Raw genomic sequence first — 12,910 nt, forward strand, 5'->3', positions numbered from 1 at the left:
TAAGTTTAGAACAAATGAAATAAGTTTCATATAGTTCTAAAAATCAGTAAGTTTAGTTCTTTATTCTACCATGTTTATCTAGTGGATGAGTAGTTTTCATGTTTACCTGTTGGATGAGTAGCATGATTAGCCATTAGAATTTCATGAGTAAATTCCTTAGCTTTTCTTCGCTATTAGTTTGACATGAGCAGTTATGTTTATGCTTTATTTCTCTTTAGAGCATATAGTTTCTAGTTCTTTTCGTATACATGCACATTCATGATTTTGTGAGTTAGATAGTGCTTACTAAGCAAATTTTGCTTATAGATTGCACTTCCTCTTACTGCAGATACAGGAAAGGAAAAGATATAGAAAGGAAGGCGACAAGGAGGTGTTCGAAGGATGTGTGATGCCAGGACTATGGAAGCCTTGGGACTAGGAAAGAAGTTTTAATTTTAGTTTCCGCATTTTAGTTATTGTAAACATTTGAGTTGTATTTTAAGTTCATGTCATTTGAGATTATTCTATTTAGATTGCATGTAGGATGAGTCCAGTTTAGTAAGTAGATATTTGTGTGTTTAATACTTATTTAACTGCGTGGTTGATTGATATGTGTTCCAGACGCTTGTGGCTGAGTATATATTGCATGTATTGTTGAATATGGTCACCGGTACAGGGGAGATTCTGTCGAAATTTTTCGATAGGGTTTCCATGTAATTTTTAATCATACCGATTAAGTAGAATTAGTAGTTAAGTAACGGTCATCCTTAGAGTGTAGTAGTAGTAAGAAGGGTGGTCGTTACAGTTGGTATCAGAGCAGTTCCCATTCTCCAGCATCACACATCAGCACCATCCTTGCCGTCTTCAAGTAAGAAAGTATTTATGTTTTCTTTTATACTTTTCTTATTATTTGCAGTATAGAATATTTGCTTAGAAATGTTTAAGTAAGATAGAAGTTCTTGATTTCTTTTGTTTACATATATATATATATGTCTAGAAAGCATAGGGACGATTTTAAGTTTCTTTACATAACTAGATGTCAAGAAGAGGACGCCCCCGTACCGTTAGGACCGAGCACAGGAGAACGAAGAGTCCAGAACAGTTTCCAGGACCCGATATGGACACTACGAAGTTGTAGTCATGCCATTTGGTGTGACCAATGCACCTGTGGTCTCCAGGGACCTTATAACAGGTTTTCCAAGTACTACTAATGGGTATGATGTGATAGGGGTGATAGTGGACAGTGAAGTTAAGAGACTAAGGAACAAAAGAGTATCATTAGTGGAAGTCATTTAGAACCAGAAGCATGAGGAAGTTACTTAGGAGCGTGAGGATAGTATGAGATAGAAATATTCGGAATTATTCTAAGTTCGAGGACGAACTTTTATAAGATAGGGAGGATTGTAACACCCCAAATTTCATGATTTGGAGTCCTAAAAGACCTTATTAAAATCTAGAAATGCTTTAGAAAAATTCTAGAGATTTTTAGGAATTTATAGAATATTTTTATGCAATTTTTGGAGGTCGTTTGGTATTTTTACTAAACGAAAGAAGTTTCGACAAAAAATGTCCAAGCTGAGGCTTGAACCGGCAACCCCTGACCCGAGCAAAACCCGACTAACCAACTGGGCTAGCAGTTATTACTTGATCAAATAAGGGTCGAATTGTATTTAAGTAATAAATAGTTAATAGCAGAATAAAAGGAGAATAAAAGGCTCGGCTAGGGATTTGAACCTGCGGCCTTTGGCTCGGTGAAAACCCGGCTGACCAAGTGATCCAGCCACCGGTTCTGTTTAGAAAAGGTAGGAAATTTTATTTAAGGAAGTTAATGGAATCCGGGAATTTAAAAGAGAAACTTAAGGCTTAATTTTCCCGTGACCTAAACCTATTCTTTTTCCATCCTGATCCCTTCCTCTCTCGCGCGACAAAGGCAGCTCGGGCAGAAACAAGCCACGGCTAGGGCACGATTCCGGCGGCCGGCGGGTGGCTAACTCGGGGTGGTTCTTCACCGTTGTGATCCTTGCGTCGAGGAGGAACCGTAAGCACGAAGGAGTCGAAGCTTGCAATTTCCGCAAGCCCTAGAAGTTGTTCCGGTTGTAGGTTTAAGAAGAGGTAAGTCGCTTACTCACCTGTGGTAAGAGGGATTCCGGATCTGGTTCTCTTGGAATGCGATGTATATAGTAAATTTTGGTCTTGAAATTTCTGCCGTGTGCTTCAATGAAAGGAAATGGGGTTTGCATGTTTGTTTGTTTAGCTTGTAGTTGCTTGCTTCGGATTTTTGCTGTTCTTGGCAGTGAGCATGAGAAACAATGCAGATTTTGGGATTCTAGTAGCAATTCCCTTTGTTTCTATCATGCATTAACAGTGGTCCTTTAGGGCTGCTATATTTTCAGTAGAGCAATTATATTAATGATCTTAATTAGCTTCTATAATCTGGTGAAGGTTGGAAATTTTATAGCTTAGAAGGTTGGCTTATTTCCTGGTCATGATATCATGTTTAAGTTAAATGAATTGTGCATGATTTTAATTATGTTAATACTCTTAATTAGTTTCTATAATTTTGTGAATTTGGTAATTCTACAGCTTGTAAGGTTAGATTGATTTCTTATCATGATATCATGTTTTGGTTCTATATAAATTGTGCATGTTCTAAACTAATTTATATAATATTCAGTTCATATAATAATGTTTAGGAATGGCAAACCTAACCATGTTTAAGAGATAAATTAGTAGGTTATGTTAGTTTTGGTTCTATGCTTTTGCATGCTATAAACTCAATGCATGTTTTATTGGTAACGATTATGCATTTCTCTTCTTGTTCATGCGAGAATTTGACTAACAGAATTTTAGTCCCCTTTTAGCATCTAGTTCCTTTGCTATTGGAATAACATGAGCAGATTTATTCAAGTGAGTATTTATATTCATTCAAGTAGAAGTAGGCATGAACAGATTCATTCAAGTGTGCATTTATATATTCATTCAGTTCCTTTGCTATTTAGATTTAGTAAATAACATGAACATGTGCAGATTTAGATTTCTAGTTCCTTTGCTATTGGAATAACATGAGCAGATTTCTAGTTTCTTATGTTATTAGATGTGCATGAGTAGCCTTCCTTCTAAAACAATCAGTTTCTAGTATCTTTAGAGCTTAATATGCAGAATTGTGTCAGCTTAATATGCAGCATGTTAGTGTACAGATTTTTATTAAGTATTAGTGTGCAGAATTCATTTACCCTTAGCTGAACATGTGCAGATTTTTATAAGCATAGCATGCAGATTTTTATAAGTATAGTATGCAGATTTTAATATGTAGAATTTTATTAGCATAGTAGGCAGATTTTTGGGTTAAGCATTTCAAAGTTAGATTTTGCTTAAACATTTCAGTTTCTTTTAAAGAAGTATTCTTTTATAAGTATTAACAAGTATAAGAAAGATAAAGAAAAGAAAGAAAAAGGCCAAGGCCTTAAGTAGATCCCAAAGTCAAGACTTTAGGGATTTTGGCACACAATGTGCTAAAGAAAATGTCGAGGCATTATATAGAAGTATTAAAAGATAACTAGTATTTTACTTTTATCAGTGACACTGTGCTGGACTTTCAGTTGTCCTTGGGTTGGGCTCCCATAGTCGTCCCTAGGTTTAGATAACCTAGTAGTAACGGCACGGCCGACGGTCGACGACCCGAGGGTCGCCAAATGGGCCGCCAAATGGGTCGGGTCGTTACAAAAGTAAAAGCACAGTTGCCGGGCCCAAGAGAAGTTGATTATTATTTTGAAGTATTATAAGTATAAGTTTTTGAACAAGTAAAACGAGTTTTACATAAACATAAAGTATTAAAAATTAAGTTTAGAACAAATGAAATAAGTTTCATATAGTTCTAAAAATCAGTAAGTTTAGTTCTTTATTCTACCATGTTTATCTAGTGGATGAGTAGTTTTCATGTTTACCTATTGGATGAGTAGCATGATTAGCCATTAGAATTTCATGAGTAAATTCCTTAGCTTTTCTTCGCTATTAGTTTGACATGAGCAGTTATGTTTATGCTTTATTTCTCTTTAGAGCATATAGTTTCTAGTTCATTTCGTATACATGCACATTCGTGATTTTGTGAGTTAGATAGCGCTTACTAAGCAAATTTTGCTTATAGATTGCACTTCCTCTTACTGCAGATATAGAAAAGGAAAAGATATAGAAAGGAAGGCGACAAGGAGGTGTTCGAAGGATGTGTGATGCCAGGACTATGGAAGCCTTGGGACTAGGAAAGAAGTTTTAATTTTAATTTCAACATTTTAGTTATTGTAAACATTTGAGTTGTATTTTAAGTTCATGTCATTTGAGATTATTCTATTTAGATTGCATGTAGGATGAGTCCAGTTTAGTAAGTAGATATTTGTGTGTTTGATACTTATTTAACTGCGTGGTTGATTGATATGTGTTCCAGCCGCTTGTGGCTAAGTATATATTGCATGTATTGTTGAATATGGTCACCGGTACAGGGGAGATTCTGCCAAAATTTTTTGGTAGGGTTTCCATGTAATTTTTAATCATACCGGTTAAGTAGAGTTAGTAGTTAAGTAACGGTCATCCTTAGAGTGTAGTAGTAGTAAGAAGGGTGGTCGTTACACTTGAGCTCCAAGCAAAGCTTGCCCGGCCCTTGCTTGGGCACCAAGCAAGGATGTGGCCGACCCATTACTTGGGTAAGAAGTTGACTCGGTTGGATACGAGGTTTTATACATAAATGCTACAATAGGGACCTAGCGGGGGAATTGGCTTTGGCCTCCTGATGAGCTTGAGCTTCCTGTGTTCGACCCGAACACCCAACTCAAGTTCCTTAAATGGTCCTGCTAAATACACACAGAGTGTACTAGTTGTTAAGTGTATACTAAAAGTCTAGATTTTTGTATAAAACATTTATTTAGAAATAAAAAATCATATTGGTCAAATGTCTACATGTATGCTAAGTGTAGTTGTTCAATTAATTTATATTGTAGATAACATGGTGTGTGGTGTCACACATAGAAGATCATGTTATCAGTTCTTTATAAATTATAAACAGTTGCTCATGACTAAGATGGATAGGAACAAACCATTAGAATAGTTGTAGTGTAATTTGTTATTAGTCTATCTTGACTATAAAATTACACTAGCACACTCAGAGTGTATTGAGCTGGATCATTTAAGATAAGTTCTTTTTATACTAACTACATAAAAGAATAAGACCTTTGCTATTATGGAAGTGTGTGCTCTTAATCCTGATATAATACAAGCACATATATTTAGTATTTATTTCTTTGATTTATCAAAGAGTGCGACTTAGTTCGATAAATCAAAAGACCCGATAAGTTAGAAAATGATATTATTTATAGTGTGTGTTGTTTATTATAGAAGCAAACTGTGTCCTAGGAATATAGGTTAATAATGTCCCCAAGAGGAGCTCATAAGGATTGTCATATAAATCCTGCAGGTGGACTTAGTCCGACATGACAATAAGGTTGAGTGGTATTACTCTTGGACTAAGATATTAATTAAAGTAAGTTGTCAGTAACTCATTTAATTAGTGGGCATTCGACATCTTAAACACAGGGATATTAACACACTCATGATAAGAATGAGCCCATATAGCAATATGGGATTGGTGCGGTAGTTCAATAATAACTCTTTAGTAGAATAAGTTATTATTGATGAACTCGAGTTGAGTGTTTAAGGCGAACACAGGAAGCTCAAGTTCATCGGGAGACCAAAACCAATTCCTCCTCTCATTCTCTATCGTAGCCTCTTATTTATAAAGTATTATACCCACCTTCTTATCCACCTTAAAGTGGTTGGCCAATCCTAGCTTGGAGCCCAAGCTAGGGTCGGCCAAACTAAGGTGAGTTGGTTCCAAGGTGTGGTCGCCCTAGCTTGAATCCAAGCTTAGGTGGCCAGCCACAATTAAAATTAAAAGGATTTAATTTTTAAAATATTTCTTATGTGGAAGTCATGGTTTTAAAAGAGAGTTTAAAATTTAAATCTTTCCTTTTATAGCTTTCTACAAAGGATTAAGAGAAAGGTTTGATATCTTTCCTTATTTGTAGTTAAAAGGAATATTTTAATTTTTATAAAACTTTCCTTTTTTATAACCATGCTTATGATTTAAAAGAGAGTTTTAAAATTAAAATTTTCCTTTTATAGCTTTCTACAAAGGATTAAGGAAAAGGTTTGATATCTTTCCTTATTTGTAGTTTTATAGGAAGATTTTAATTTTTGATAAAACTTTCCTTTTTGTAATCATCCACATGTTTTAATAGAGAGATTTTAATTTATAAAAGTTTCCTTTTATAACCAACCATGTAGGGAATTTTTAAAGAGAAATTTTTATTTTAAAAATTTCTGAAAATAAATTAAGAAGTTTCAATTTTATGATGAAACTTTCCTTGTTTGGAGGGAATAAGGTGGTCGGCCATTGAAAGGTTTAAAAGGAAAATTTTAATAAAATTTCCTTCTTAAACATTGGCAAGGAATATAAGGAAGTTTATTTATAAAAATTTCCTTATTTGCCAAGACCAAGAAATATATAAAAGAGATGGTAGAGGTGCCTCACCTTATAACATATTATCTAGTATTCCTCTCTTCTATTCCTTGGTAGTGGTCAGCCCTCTCTTCCTTCTCTTCTCCTATTCTTCTTCCTTGTGTGGCCGGCGGCATCTTCTTCTCAAGGGGCTTGGTGGTGGCCGGATTTTGCTAGAGGAAGAAGAAGAGATAGGAGGCTTTGTTTCTTTGCATCCCTTGGAGCTTGGTTGGTGGCCGAAAGTTCTTCATCTCTTGGAGATTAGGAGTGGTCGAAACTTGCTTGGAGAAGAAGGAAGCTTGGGTGGATTCTCTTCTCGGTAGATCGTCGTCCACACGACGTCCGAGATAAGAAGAGGAATACGATAGAAGATCGTGAGGTCTATAAGCAACGAAAGGTATAACTAGTTATTAGTTTCCGCATCATAACTAGTTCATATTTTTTGTTTTGATCTTGAAATACCAAACACAAGAGGCTAGTGATTCTAGGTTTCGGATTTGTGATTCGAATTTGTGTTTCTTTTGTTTTTTCGATCTTGTGATTCGATTATTCTTTTTGGTTAAACCTAGGGTTACTATAAGGAGATTAAATATTGAATTTATTTGAAAGGCTTTGTTGAGGCAGTGGTGGATGTTCCCATACCTAAGAAGGCCAAGTGCCTCACCATGTTTGACCTAGGAGCCGATCTCTAAAATAAATATTTAATCGAATTAGTAACATGGGTGGATTTGGATCAATAATGTTAAGTATTGTTTGTGATTCAAGTCTAAACCTCTAAGAACAGATAAGTTAAATTTGGAATTAATAATGTTAAGTTCTGTTTGCAATTCCAAATTTAATTTCTAAAGAACACAATAGGTTGTTAGGAAAGGTTCAGGACTTATATAAAATTTTTGTATAGGAGAGCTGGTACGATATTCCGAGTAGCAACCAACAATTGGTATCAGAGCTAGGGTTTGCCTCTATGTGTTTGGTTTTCAATTTAATTATGCACATGTCATACATATTTTAGACAGGATAATAGTAGGATATGTTAACTCTGTGGTTGTAGACTCCAATTATTATGGCATAATGTGATTGTGTATGATTGGACCCTTGGACATGTCAAGGGTATTTTATGTGTGTGCATAATTGTATTTATTAAATTCAACAGGAGCTGTATTAGCCCTAGGATTTTATGTTTTTGTTCGATCTAGACTTTATGTACATTCCCTTGTAGAATATAGGATCGATATATGTAAAATTCTATTTTTTATCGTGGATCGTATCCTTGCGAGGCGTGGTACTATTGGAGGACCAGAGGCGTAGCAGAAAAGGAAGTTCGATGGACCCAACGACATGAACCCTAGGGTTAGCAGCACATAGAGGACAGTGATGGAAGAAGTCATAATAGTTGGAAAATTAATTTCCATATTTATTGCTTTTATTTACTGTGATGTGTGTGTGCATGTGTTGTGTGCTTGCATAGTTAAAATTCGTCACCTTAAAAAACTAAGTGGGAGAGGGATTAGTAAATAAATTCCACGGTCTCCATTACTAGTTTGTAAGTGATGCAATAAATTTTCGTGTTGGCTCTGAGTGCCTCCCTCCACAACGGATGGTTTTGTTTACAGATCACTAGTTTAAACTTCCTTTTATGGATGGTTATAGGAAATTATTTAGGAGCGTGTGATCTTCTCCAACTGAAGGGGCACAATCCTATTTAATAGACTAAGTATCAAGTAATGGTATACACTTAGACACATTTAATAGTATCCTCCCCAACGAAGTCACTGCTATTATTTGTGTGACCAAAGGAAAACCAACTATTAATTTGTCATAAAGCTAGGTCAAACCCCCTTTTACAAATATTTGAATTTGTATACATCCACACTAACGTGACATACATAATTCATGGTGTTTTAGGTAATTTTATTTGTCATAAAGTTAGGTTGACAAGATAATAAAATTAATGGGTAAAACCTCCTCTTACAAATATTTGAATTTGTATACATCCACACTAACGTGGCATACAAAATTCATGGTGTTTGAGGTAATTTAAGGTTGATAAGATAATTAATGGGTAAGACCCTCCTCTTACAAATGTTTGAATTTGTATATGTTCACACTAACGTGGCATACAAAATTCACGGTGTTTGAGGTGTTGGTGAATTTAAATAATATTATTTTGAGGAATCAATATTATTTTAAATTAAAGTTTTGACCAAATATTTGATCAAAGATAGACCAACTATTAATTTTATTTGTCATAAAGTTAGGATGACGAGATAATAAAATTAATGGATAAAATCTCCTCTTAAAGTTTGAATTTGTATACGTCCACATTAACGTGGTATACAAAATTCTCGGGAATTTTGAGGTGTTGGTCTTGACCAAATAATTTTTGTGATTCTTAGGATTTCAAATGTTTGTCAATCCCCTAGTTGTTATACTATAGAATAGACTTAGTAGTCCCAATTATAATGATTGGAAACAAAACTTGGACATTAAGATGGATTGTCCTCTCAGAACTGAGAACAATAAAGGTGTATTTTATTCATTAGTTGATGAAACATATTTAGTGGTGTTATCTACCGGTACTTGATGTGTAGATACACGGGTGCCACTAATCATGTCTGCAATTCATTGCAGGGGTTCCAAGAAACCTGGCAACTACATGAAGGGGAAATTACCATTTACATGGGAACTGCAAAAGTAGTAGTTGTTGCAGTGAGAGATGTTTATCCTCTGATAGGAATAAAACATGGATTTTGAGAAATTATCTTTACGTACCAAGTTTATAAAGAACTAGATTTCAGTTTCTAAACTATTCAAAGAACCTAATATTCTCTTTTTTTTATAACAAAGTTGTTATCAAGAAAATAGGAAAGTTATCTATTCTGGTACGTTGGTTGGCAATTTAAAATCCAATAACTCCCACGATGCAACAAATGAAAATTAATAGCACATCTTCTAACTCTAATAAGAAAAAGCAACCTTCGGAAATGAACCAATCATATCTTTGACATCTAAGGATAGGTCATATTAACTTGAATAGGATTCAAAGGATAATAGCTGATGAACTTTTGGATTCATTGGTGGTGGAAAACTTTCCAACCTGCGAGTCTTACTTGGAAGGAAAAATGACCAAGAGGGCTTTTAAATCTAAGGGGTATAGAGCTAAAGATGTGATGGAATTGGTTCATTCTGATTTGTATGGACCTATGACTATTCAGGTAGGAGGTGGTTTCGAATATTTCGTCTCTTTTATAGATGACTATTCGAGATGCGGGTATATTTACTTGATGCGCTGTAAGTCTAAAGTTCTTTGATAAGTTTGAAGAGTACAAGGCTGATGTGGAGAAACGTCAAGGTAGAAGTATCAAGACACTACGATGAGATCGTAGTGGCGAGTACCTCTTAGGAGAGTTTAGGAGTCACTTATCAGAAGTCGGGATTCAATCCCAACTGACTGCACCTGGTACACCCCAACAGAATGGTGTAGTAGAACGAAGGAATAGGACTCTTATGGAAATAGTTAGATCAATGATGAGTTATTCAGAATTAACAAATTCATTTTGAGGATATACTCTAGAAACAGAAGTGAACATAGTACCTTCTAAGTCAGAACCCTCTACTCCCATAGAATTGTACAATGGGCGTAAGCCTAGTCTAAAGCATATTCAGATTTGGGGTAGTCCAGCACGTGTGCTAAAGGGAGACAGTGATAAATTGGAATCATGTACAGAAGTTCACTTGTTTGTGGGAAATCCTAGTGGAACGAAAGGTGGTTTATAGTCCTAAAGATCAGAAGGATATTATTAGCACCAATGCCCGATTTTTAGAAGAGGACTATGTAATGAACCATAAGCCTATGAGAAAAATTATTCTTAAGAAAATATGAGAAGACACATTTAAACTAGTACCAACTGTACAAGATGAGATACCACAAGAAACTGCAACACGTGTCACAAATGATGCACAATTGCATATAGTGTCTCGTCGTAGTAGGAGGGTTGTTAGGCAACCTGAAAAGATTCATGTTTTGGGAGAGTCTTTGGACTTGATCCCTGGTAAACATGAACCTGATCCCCGAACATATGATGAAACGCTCCAAGATAAAGATGCAGCATCTTGGCAAAGCGCAATGAATACAGAAATAGAATCTATGTATTCTAATAAAGTCTGAGAGCTTGTAGAACCACCAAATGATGTAAAAGTCATTGGGTATAAATAGGTCTACAATATAAAAATAAGGATAGACGGGAAGGTGGAAACTTTCAAAGCAAGGCTTGTTGAAAAAGGGTATCAATTATGAGGAAACATTTTCACTGGTAGTCATGCTTAAGTCTATCCGGATTCTTTTATCTTTTGCTACTCATATGAATTATGAGATTTGGCAAGTGGATGTCAAGACAGCTTTCCTTAATGGAAGTCTTGAAAAAATCATCCATATGAAGCAACCAGAGGGGTTCATTACAAAGGGCAAAGAGCATCTAGTATGTAAGCTCAATCGATCTATTTATGGACTGAAGCAAAGATTCAAAGTCTTGGAACATCTGGTTTAATGAAGTAATCTAGACCTATGGATTTATTCAGTGTCCGGATGAGTCTTGTGTATACAAAAATGTGACGGAAACGTGGTGGTATTTCTTGTACTATACGTAGATGACATTTTTGGTAGTTGGAAACAATATCAAAGTGTTGTCGGAAGTAAGGGTATGGTTGTCCAAGCAATTCGATATGAAGAACTTGGGAGAATGCGCACATATTCTCGTGATCAAAGTAATAAGGGATCACAAGAAAAGAATGTTGTGCTTATCTCGAGCTTCATATATCGATACAATCCTAGCTTGCTTTAGCATACAAGAGTCCAAGAAAGGTTTTATACCTTTTAGACATGGAGTAGCTTTATCTAAAGAGATGTCTCTGAAGACATCAAAGGAGATAGAGGACATGAAGATAGTTCCTTATGCTTCGGCTGTCAGAAGCCTAATATATGTTATGTACGAGACCGGATATCTGTTTTGTCGTAGGCATGGATAGCAGATATTAAAGTAAACCTGGACAGGAATATTGGACTGCTGTAAAGCATATATTGAAGTACCTAGAAAGACTAGAGATTATATTCTAGTTTACCAAACAGATGATTTGCTCCCTATAGGTTACATGGATTTTGACTTCCAATGAGATAGGGACAATAGTAAGTCAACCTCGGGATTTTGTGTTTACTTTAGGAGGTGGAGTCATAACAATGGAGGAGTGTTATGCATACATACTTTTTGGACTCCACCATGGAAGCTAAGTATGTGGCGGCCTCTGAGGCAGCCATAGAAGTTATATGGCTTAGAAACTTCATGATGGACTTAGATGTGATTCCTGATTTGATTACAGTGTATTGTGATAATTAGTGGTGCAGTAGCAAACTTGAAGGAACCAAGAGCCCATAAGGAAAGTAAACACATAGAGCGCAAGTACCACCCAATACGAGACATCATATAACGGGAAGAAGTTGTTGCCGCCTAAATTTCATCAGATGATAACCTGAGAGATCCTTTCACTAAGGTCCTTAAGGCAAGAGCTTTTGATGGGCATGTTGAAGGGTTGAGAATCAGATGTATGACAAGGTATATGGCAGCATAGTCTTTTAGTATAAGTGAGAGATTGTTAGAGTGTATACTAAAAGCCTAGCTTTTGTATAAAACATTTATTTAGAAATAAAGAATCACATTGGTCAAATGTCTATATTTATGTTAAGTGTAGTTGTTCAATTAATTTATATTGTAGATAACATGGTGTGAGGTGTCACACACAGAAGATCATGTTATCAATTCTTTATAAATTATAAACAGTTGCTCACGACTAAGATGGATAGGAACAAATCATTGGAATAGTCATAGTGTAATTTGGTATTAGTCTATCGTGACTATAAAATTACACTAGTACACTCAGAGTGTATTGAGCCAGACCATTTAAGGTAAGTTCTTTTTATACTGACTACATAAAAGAACAAGACCTTTATTATTATGGAAGTGTGTGCTCTTAATCCCGATTTAATAACAATCACATATATTTAGTATTTATTTTTTTTATTTATCAAAGAGTGCGACTTAGTTCGATAAATCAATAGGCCCGATAAGTTGGGAAATGATATTATTTATAGTGTGTGTTGTTGATTATAGAAGGAAACTGTGTCCTAGGAATCTAGGTTGATAATGTCCCCAAGAGGAGCTCATAAGGATTGTCATACAAACCCTACAGGTGGACTTAGTCCGATATGACAATAAGGTTGAGTGGTACTACTCTTGGACTAAGATATTAATTAAAGTAAGTTGTCAGTAACTCATTTAATTAGTGGACATTCGACATCTTAAACATAGGGAGATTAACACACTCATGATAAGAAGG

The sequence above is a fragment of the Zingiber officinale genome, chromosome 8A, assembly GCF_018446385.1.
Source record: "Zingiber officinale cultivar Zhangliang chromosome 8A, Zo_v1.1, whole genome shotgun sequence".
NCBI classification, from domain to species: domain Eukaryota; kingdom Viridiplantae; phylum Streptophyta; class Magnoliopsida; order Zingiberales; family Zingiberaceae; genus Zingiber; species Zingiber officinale.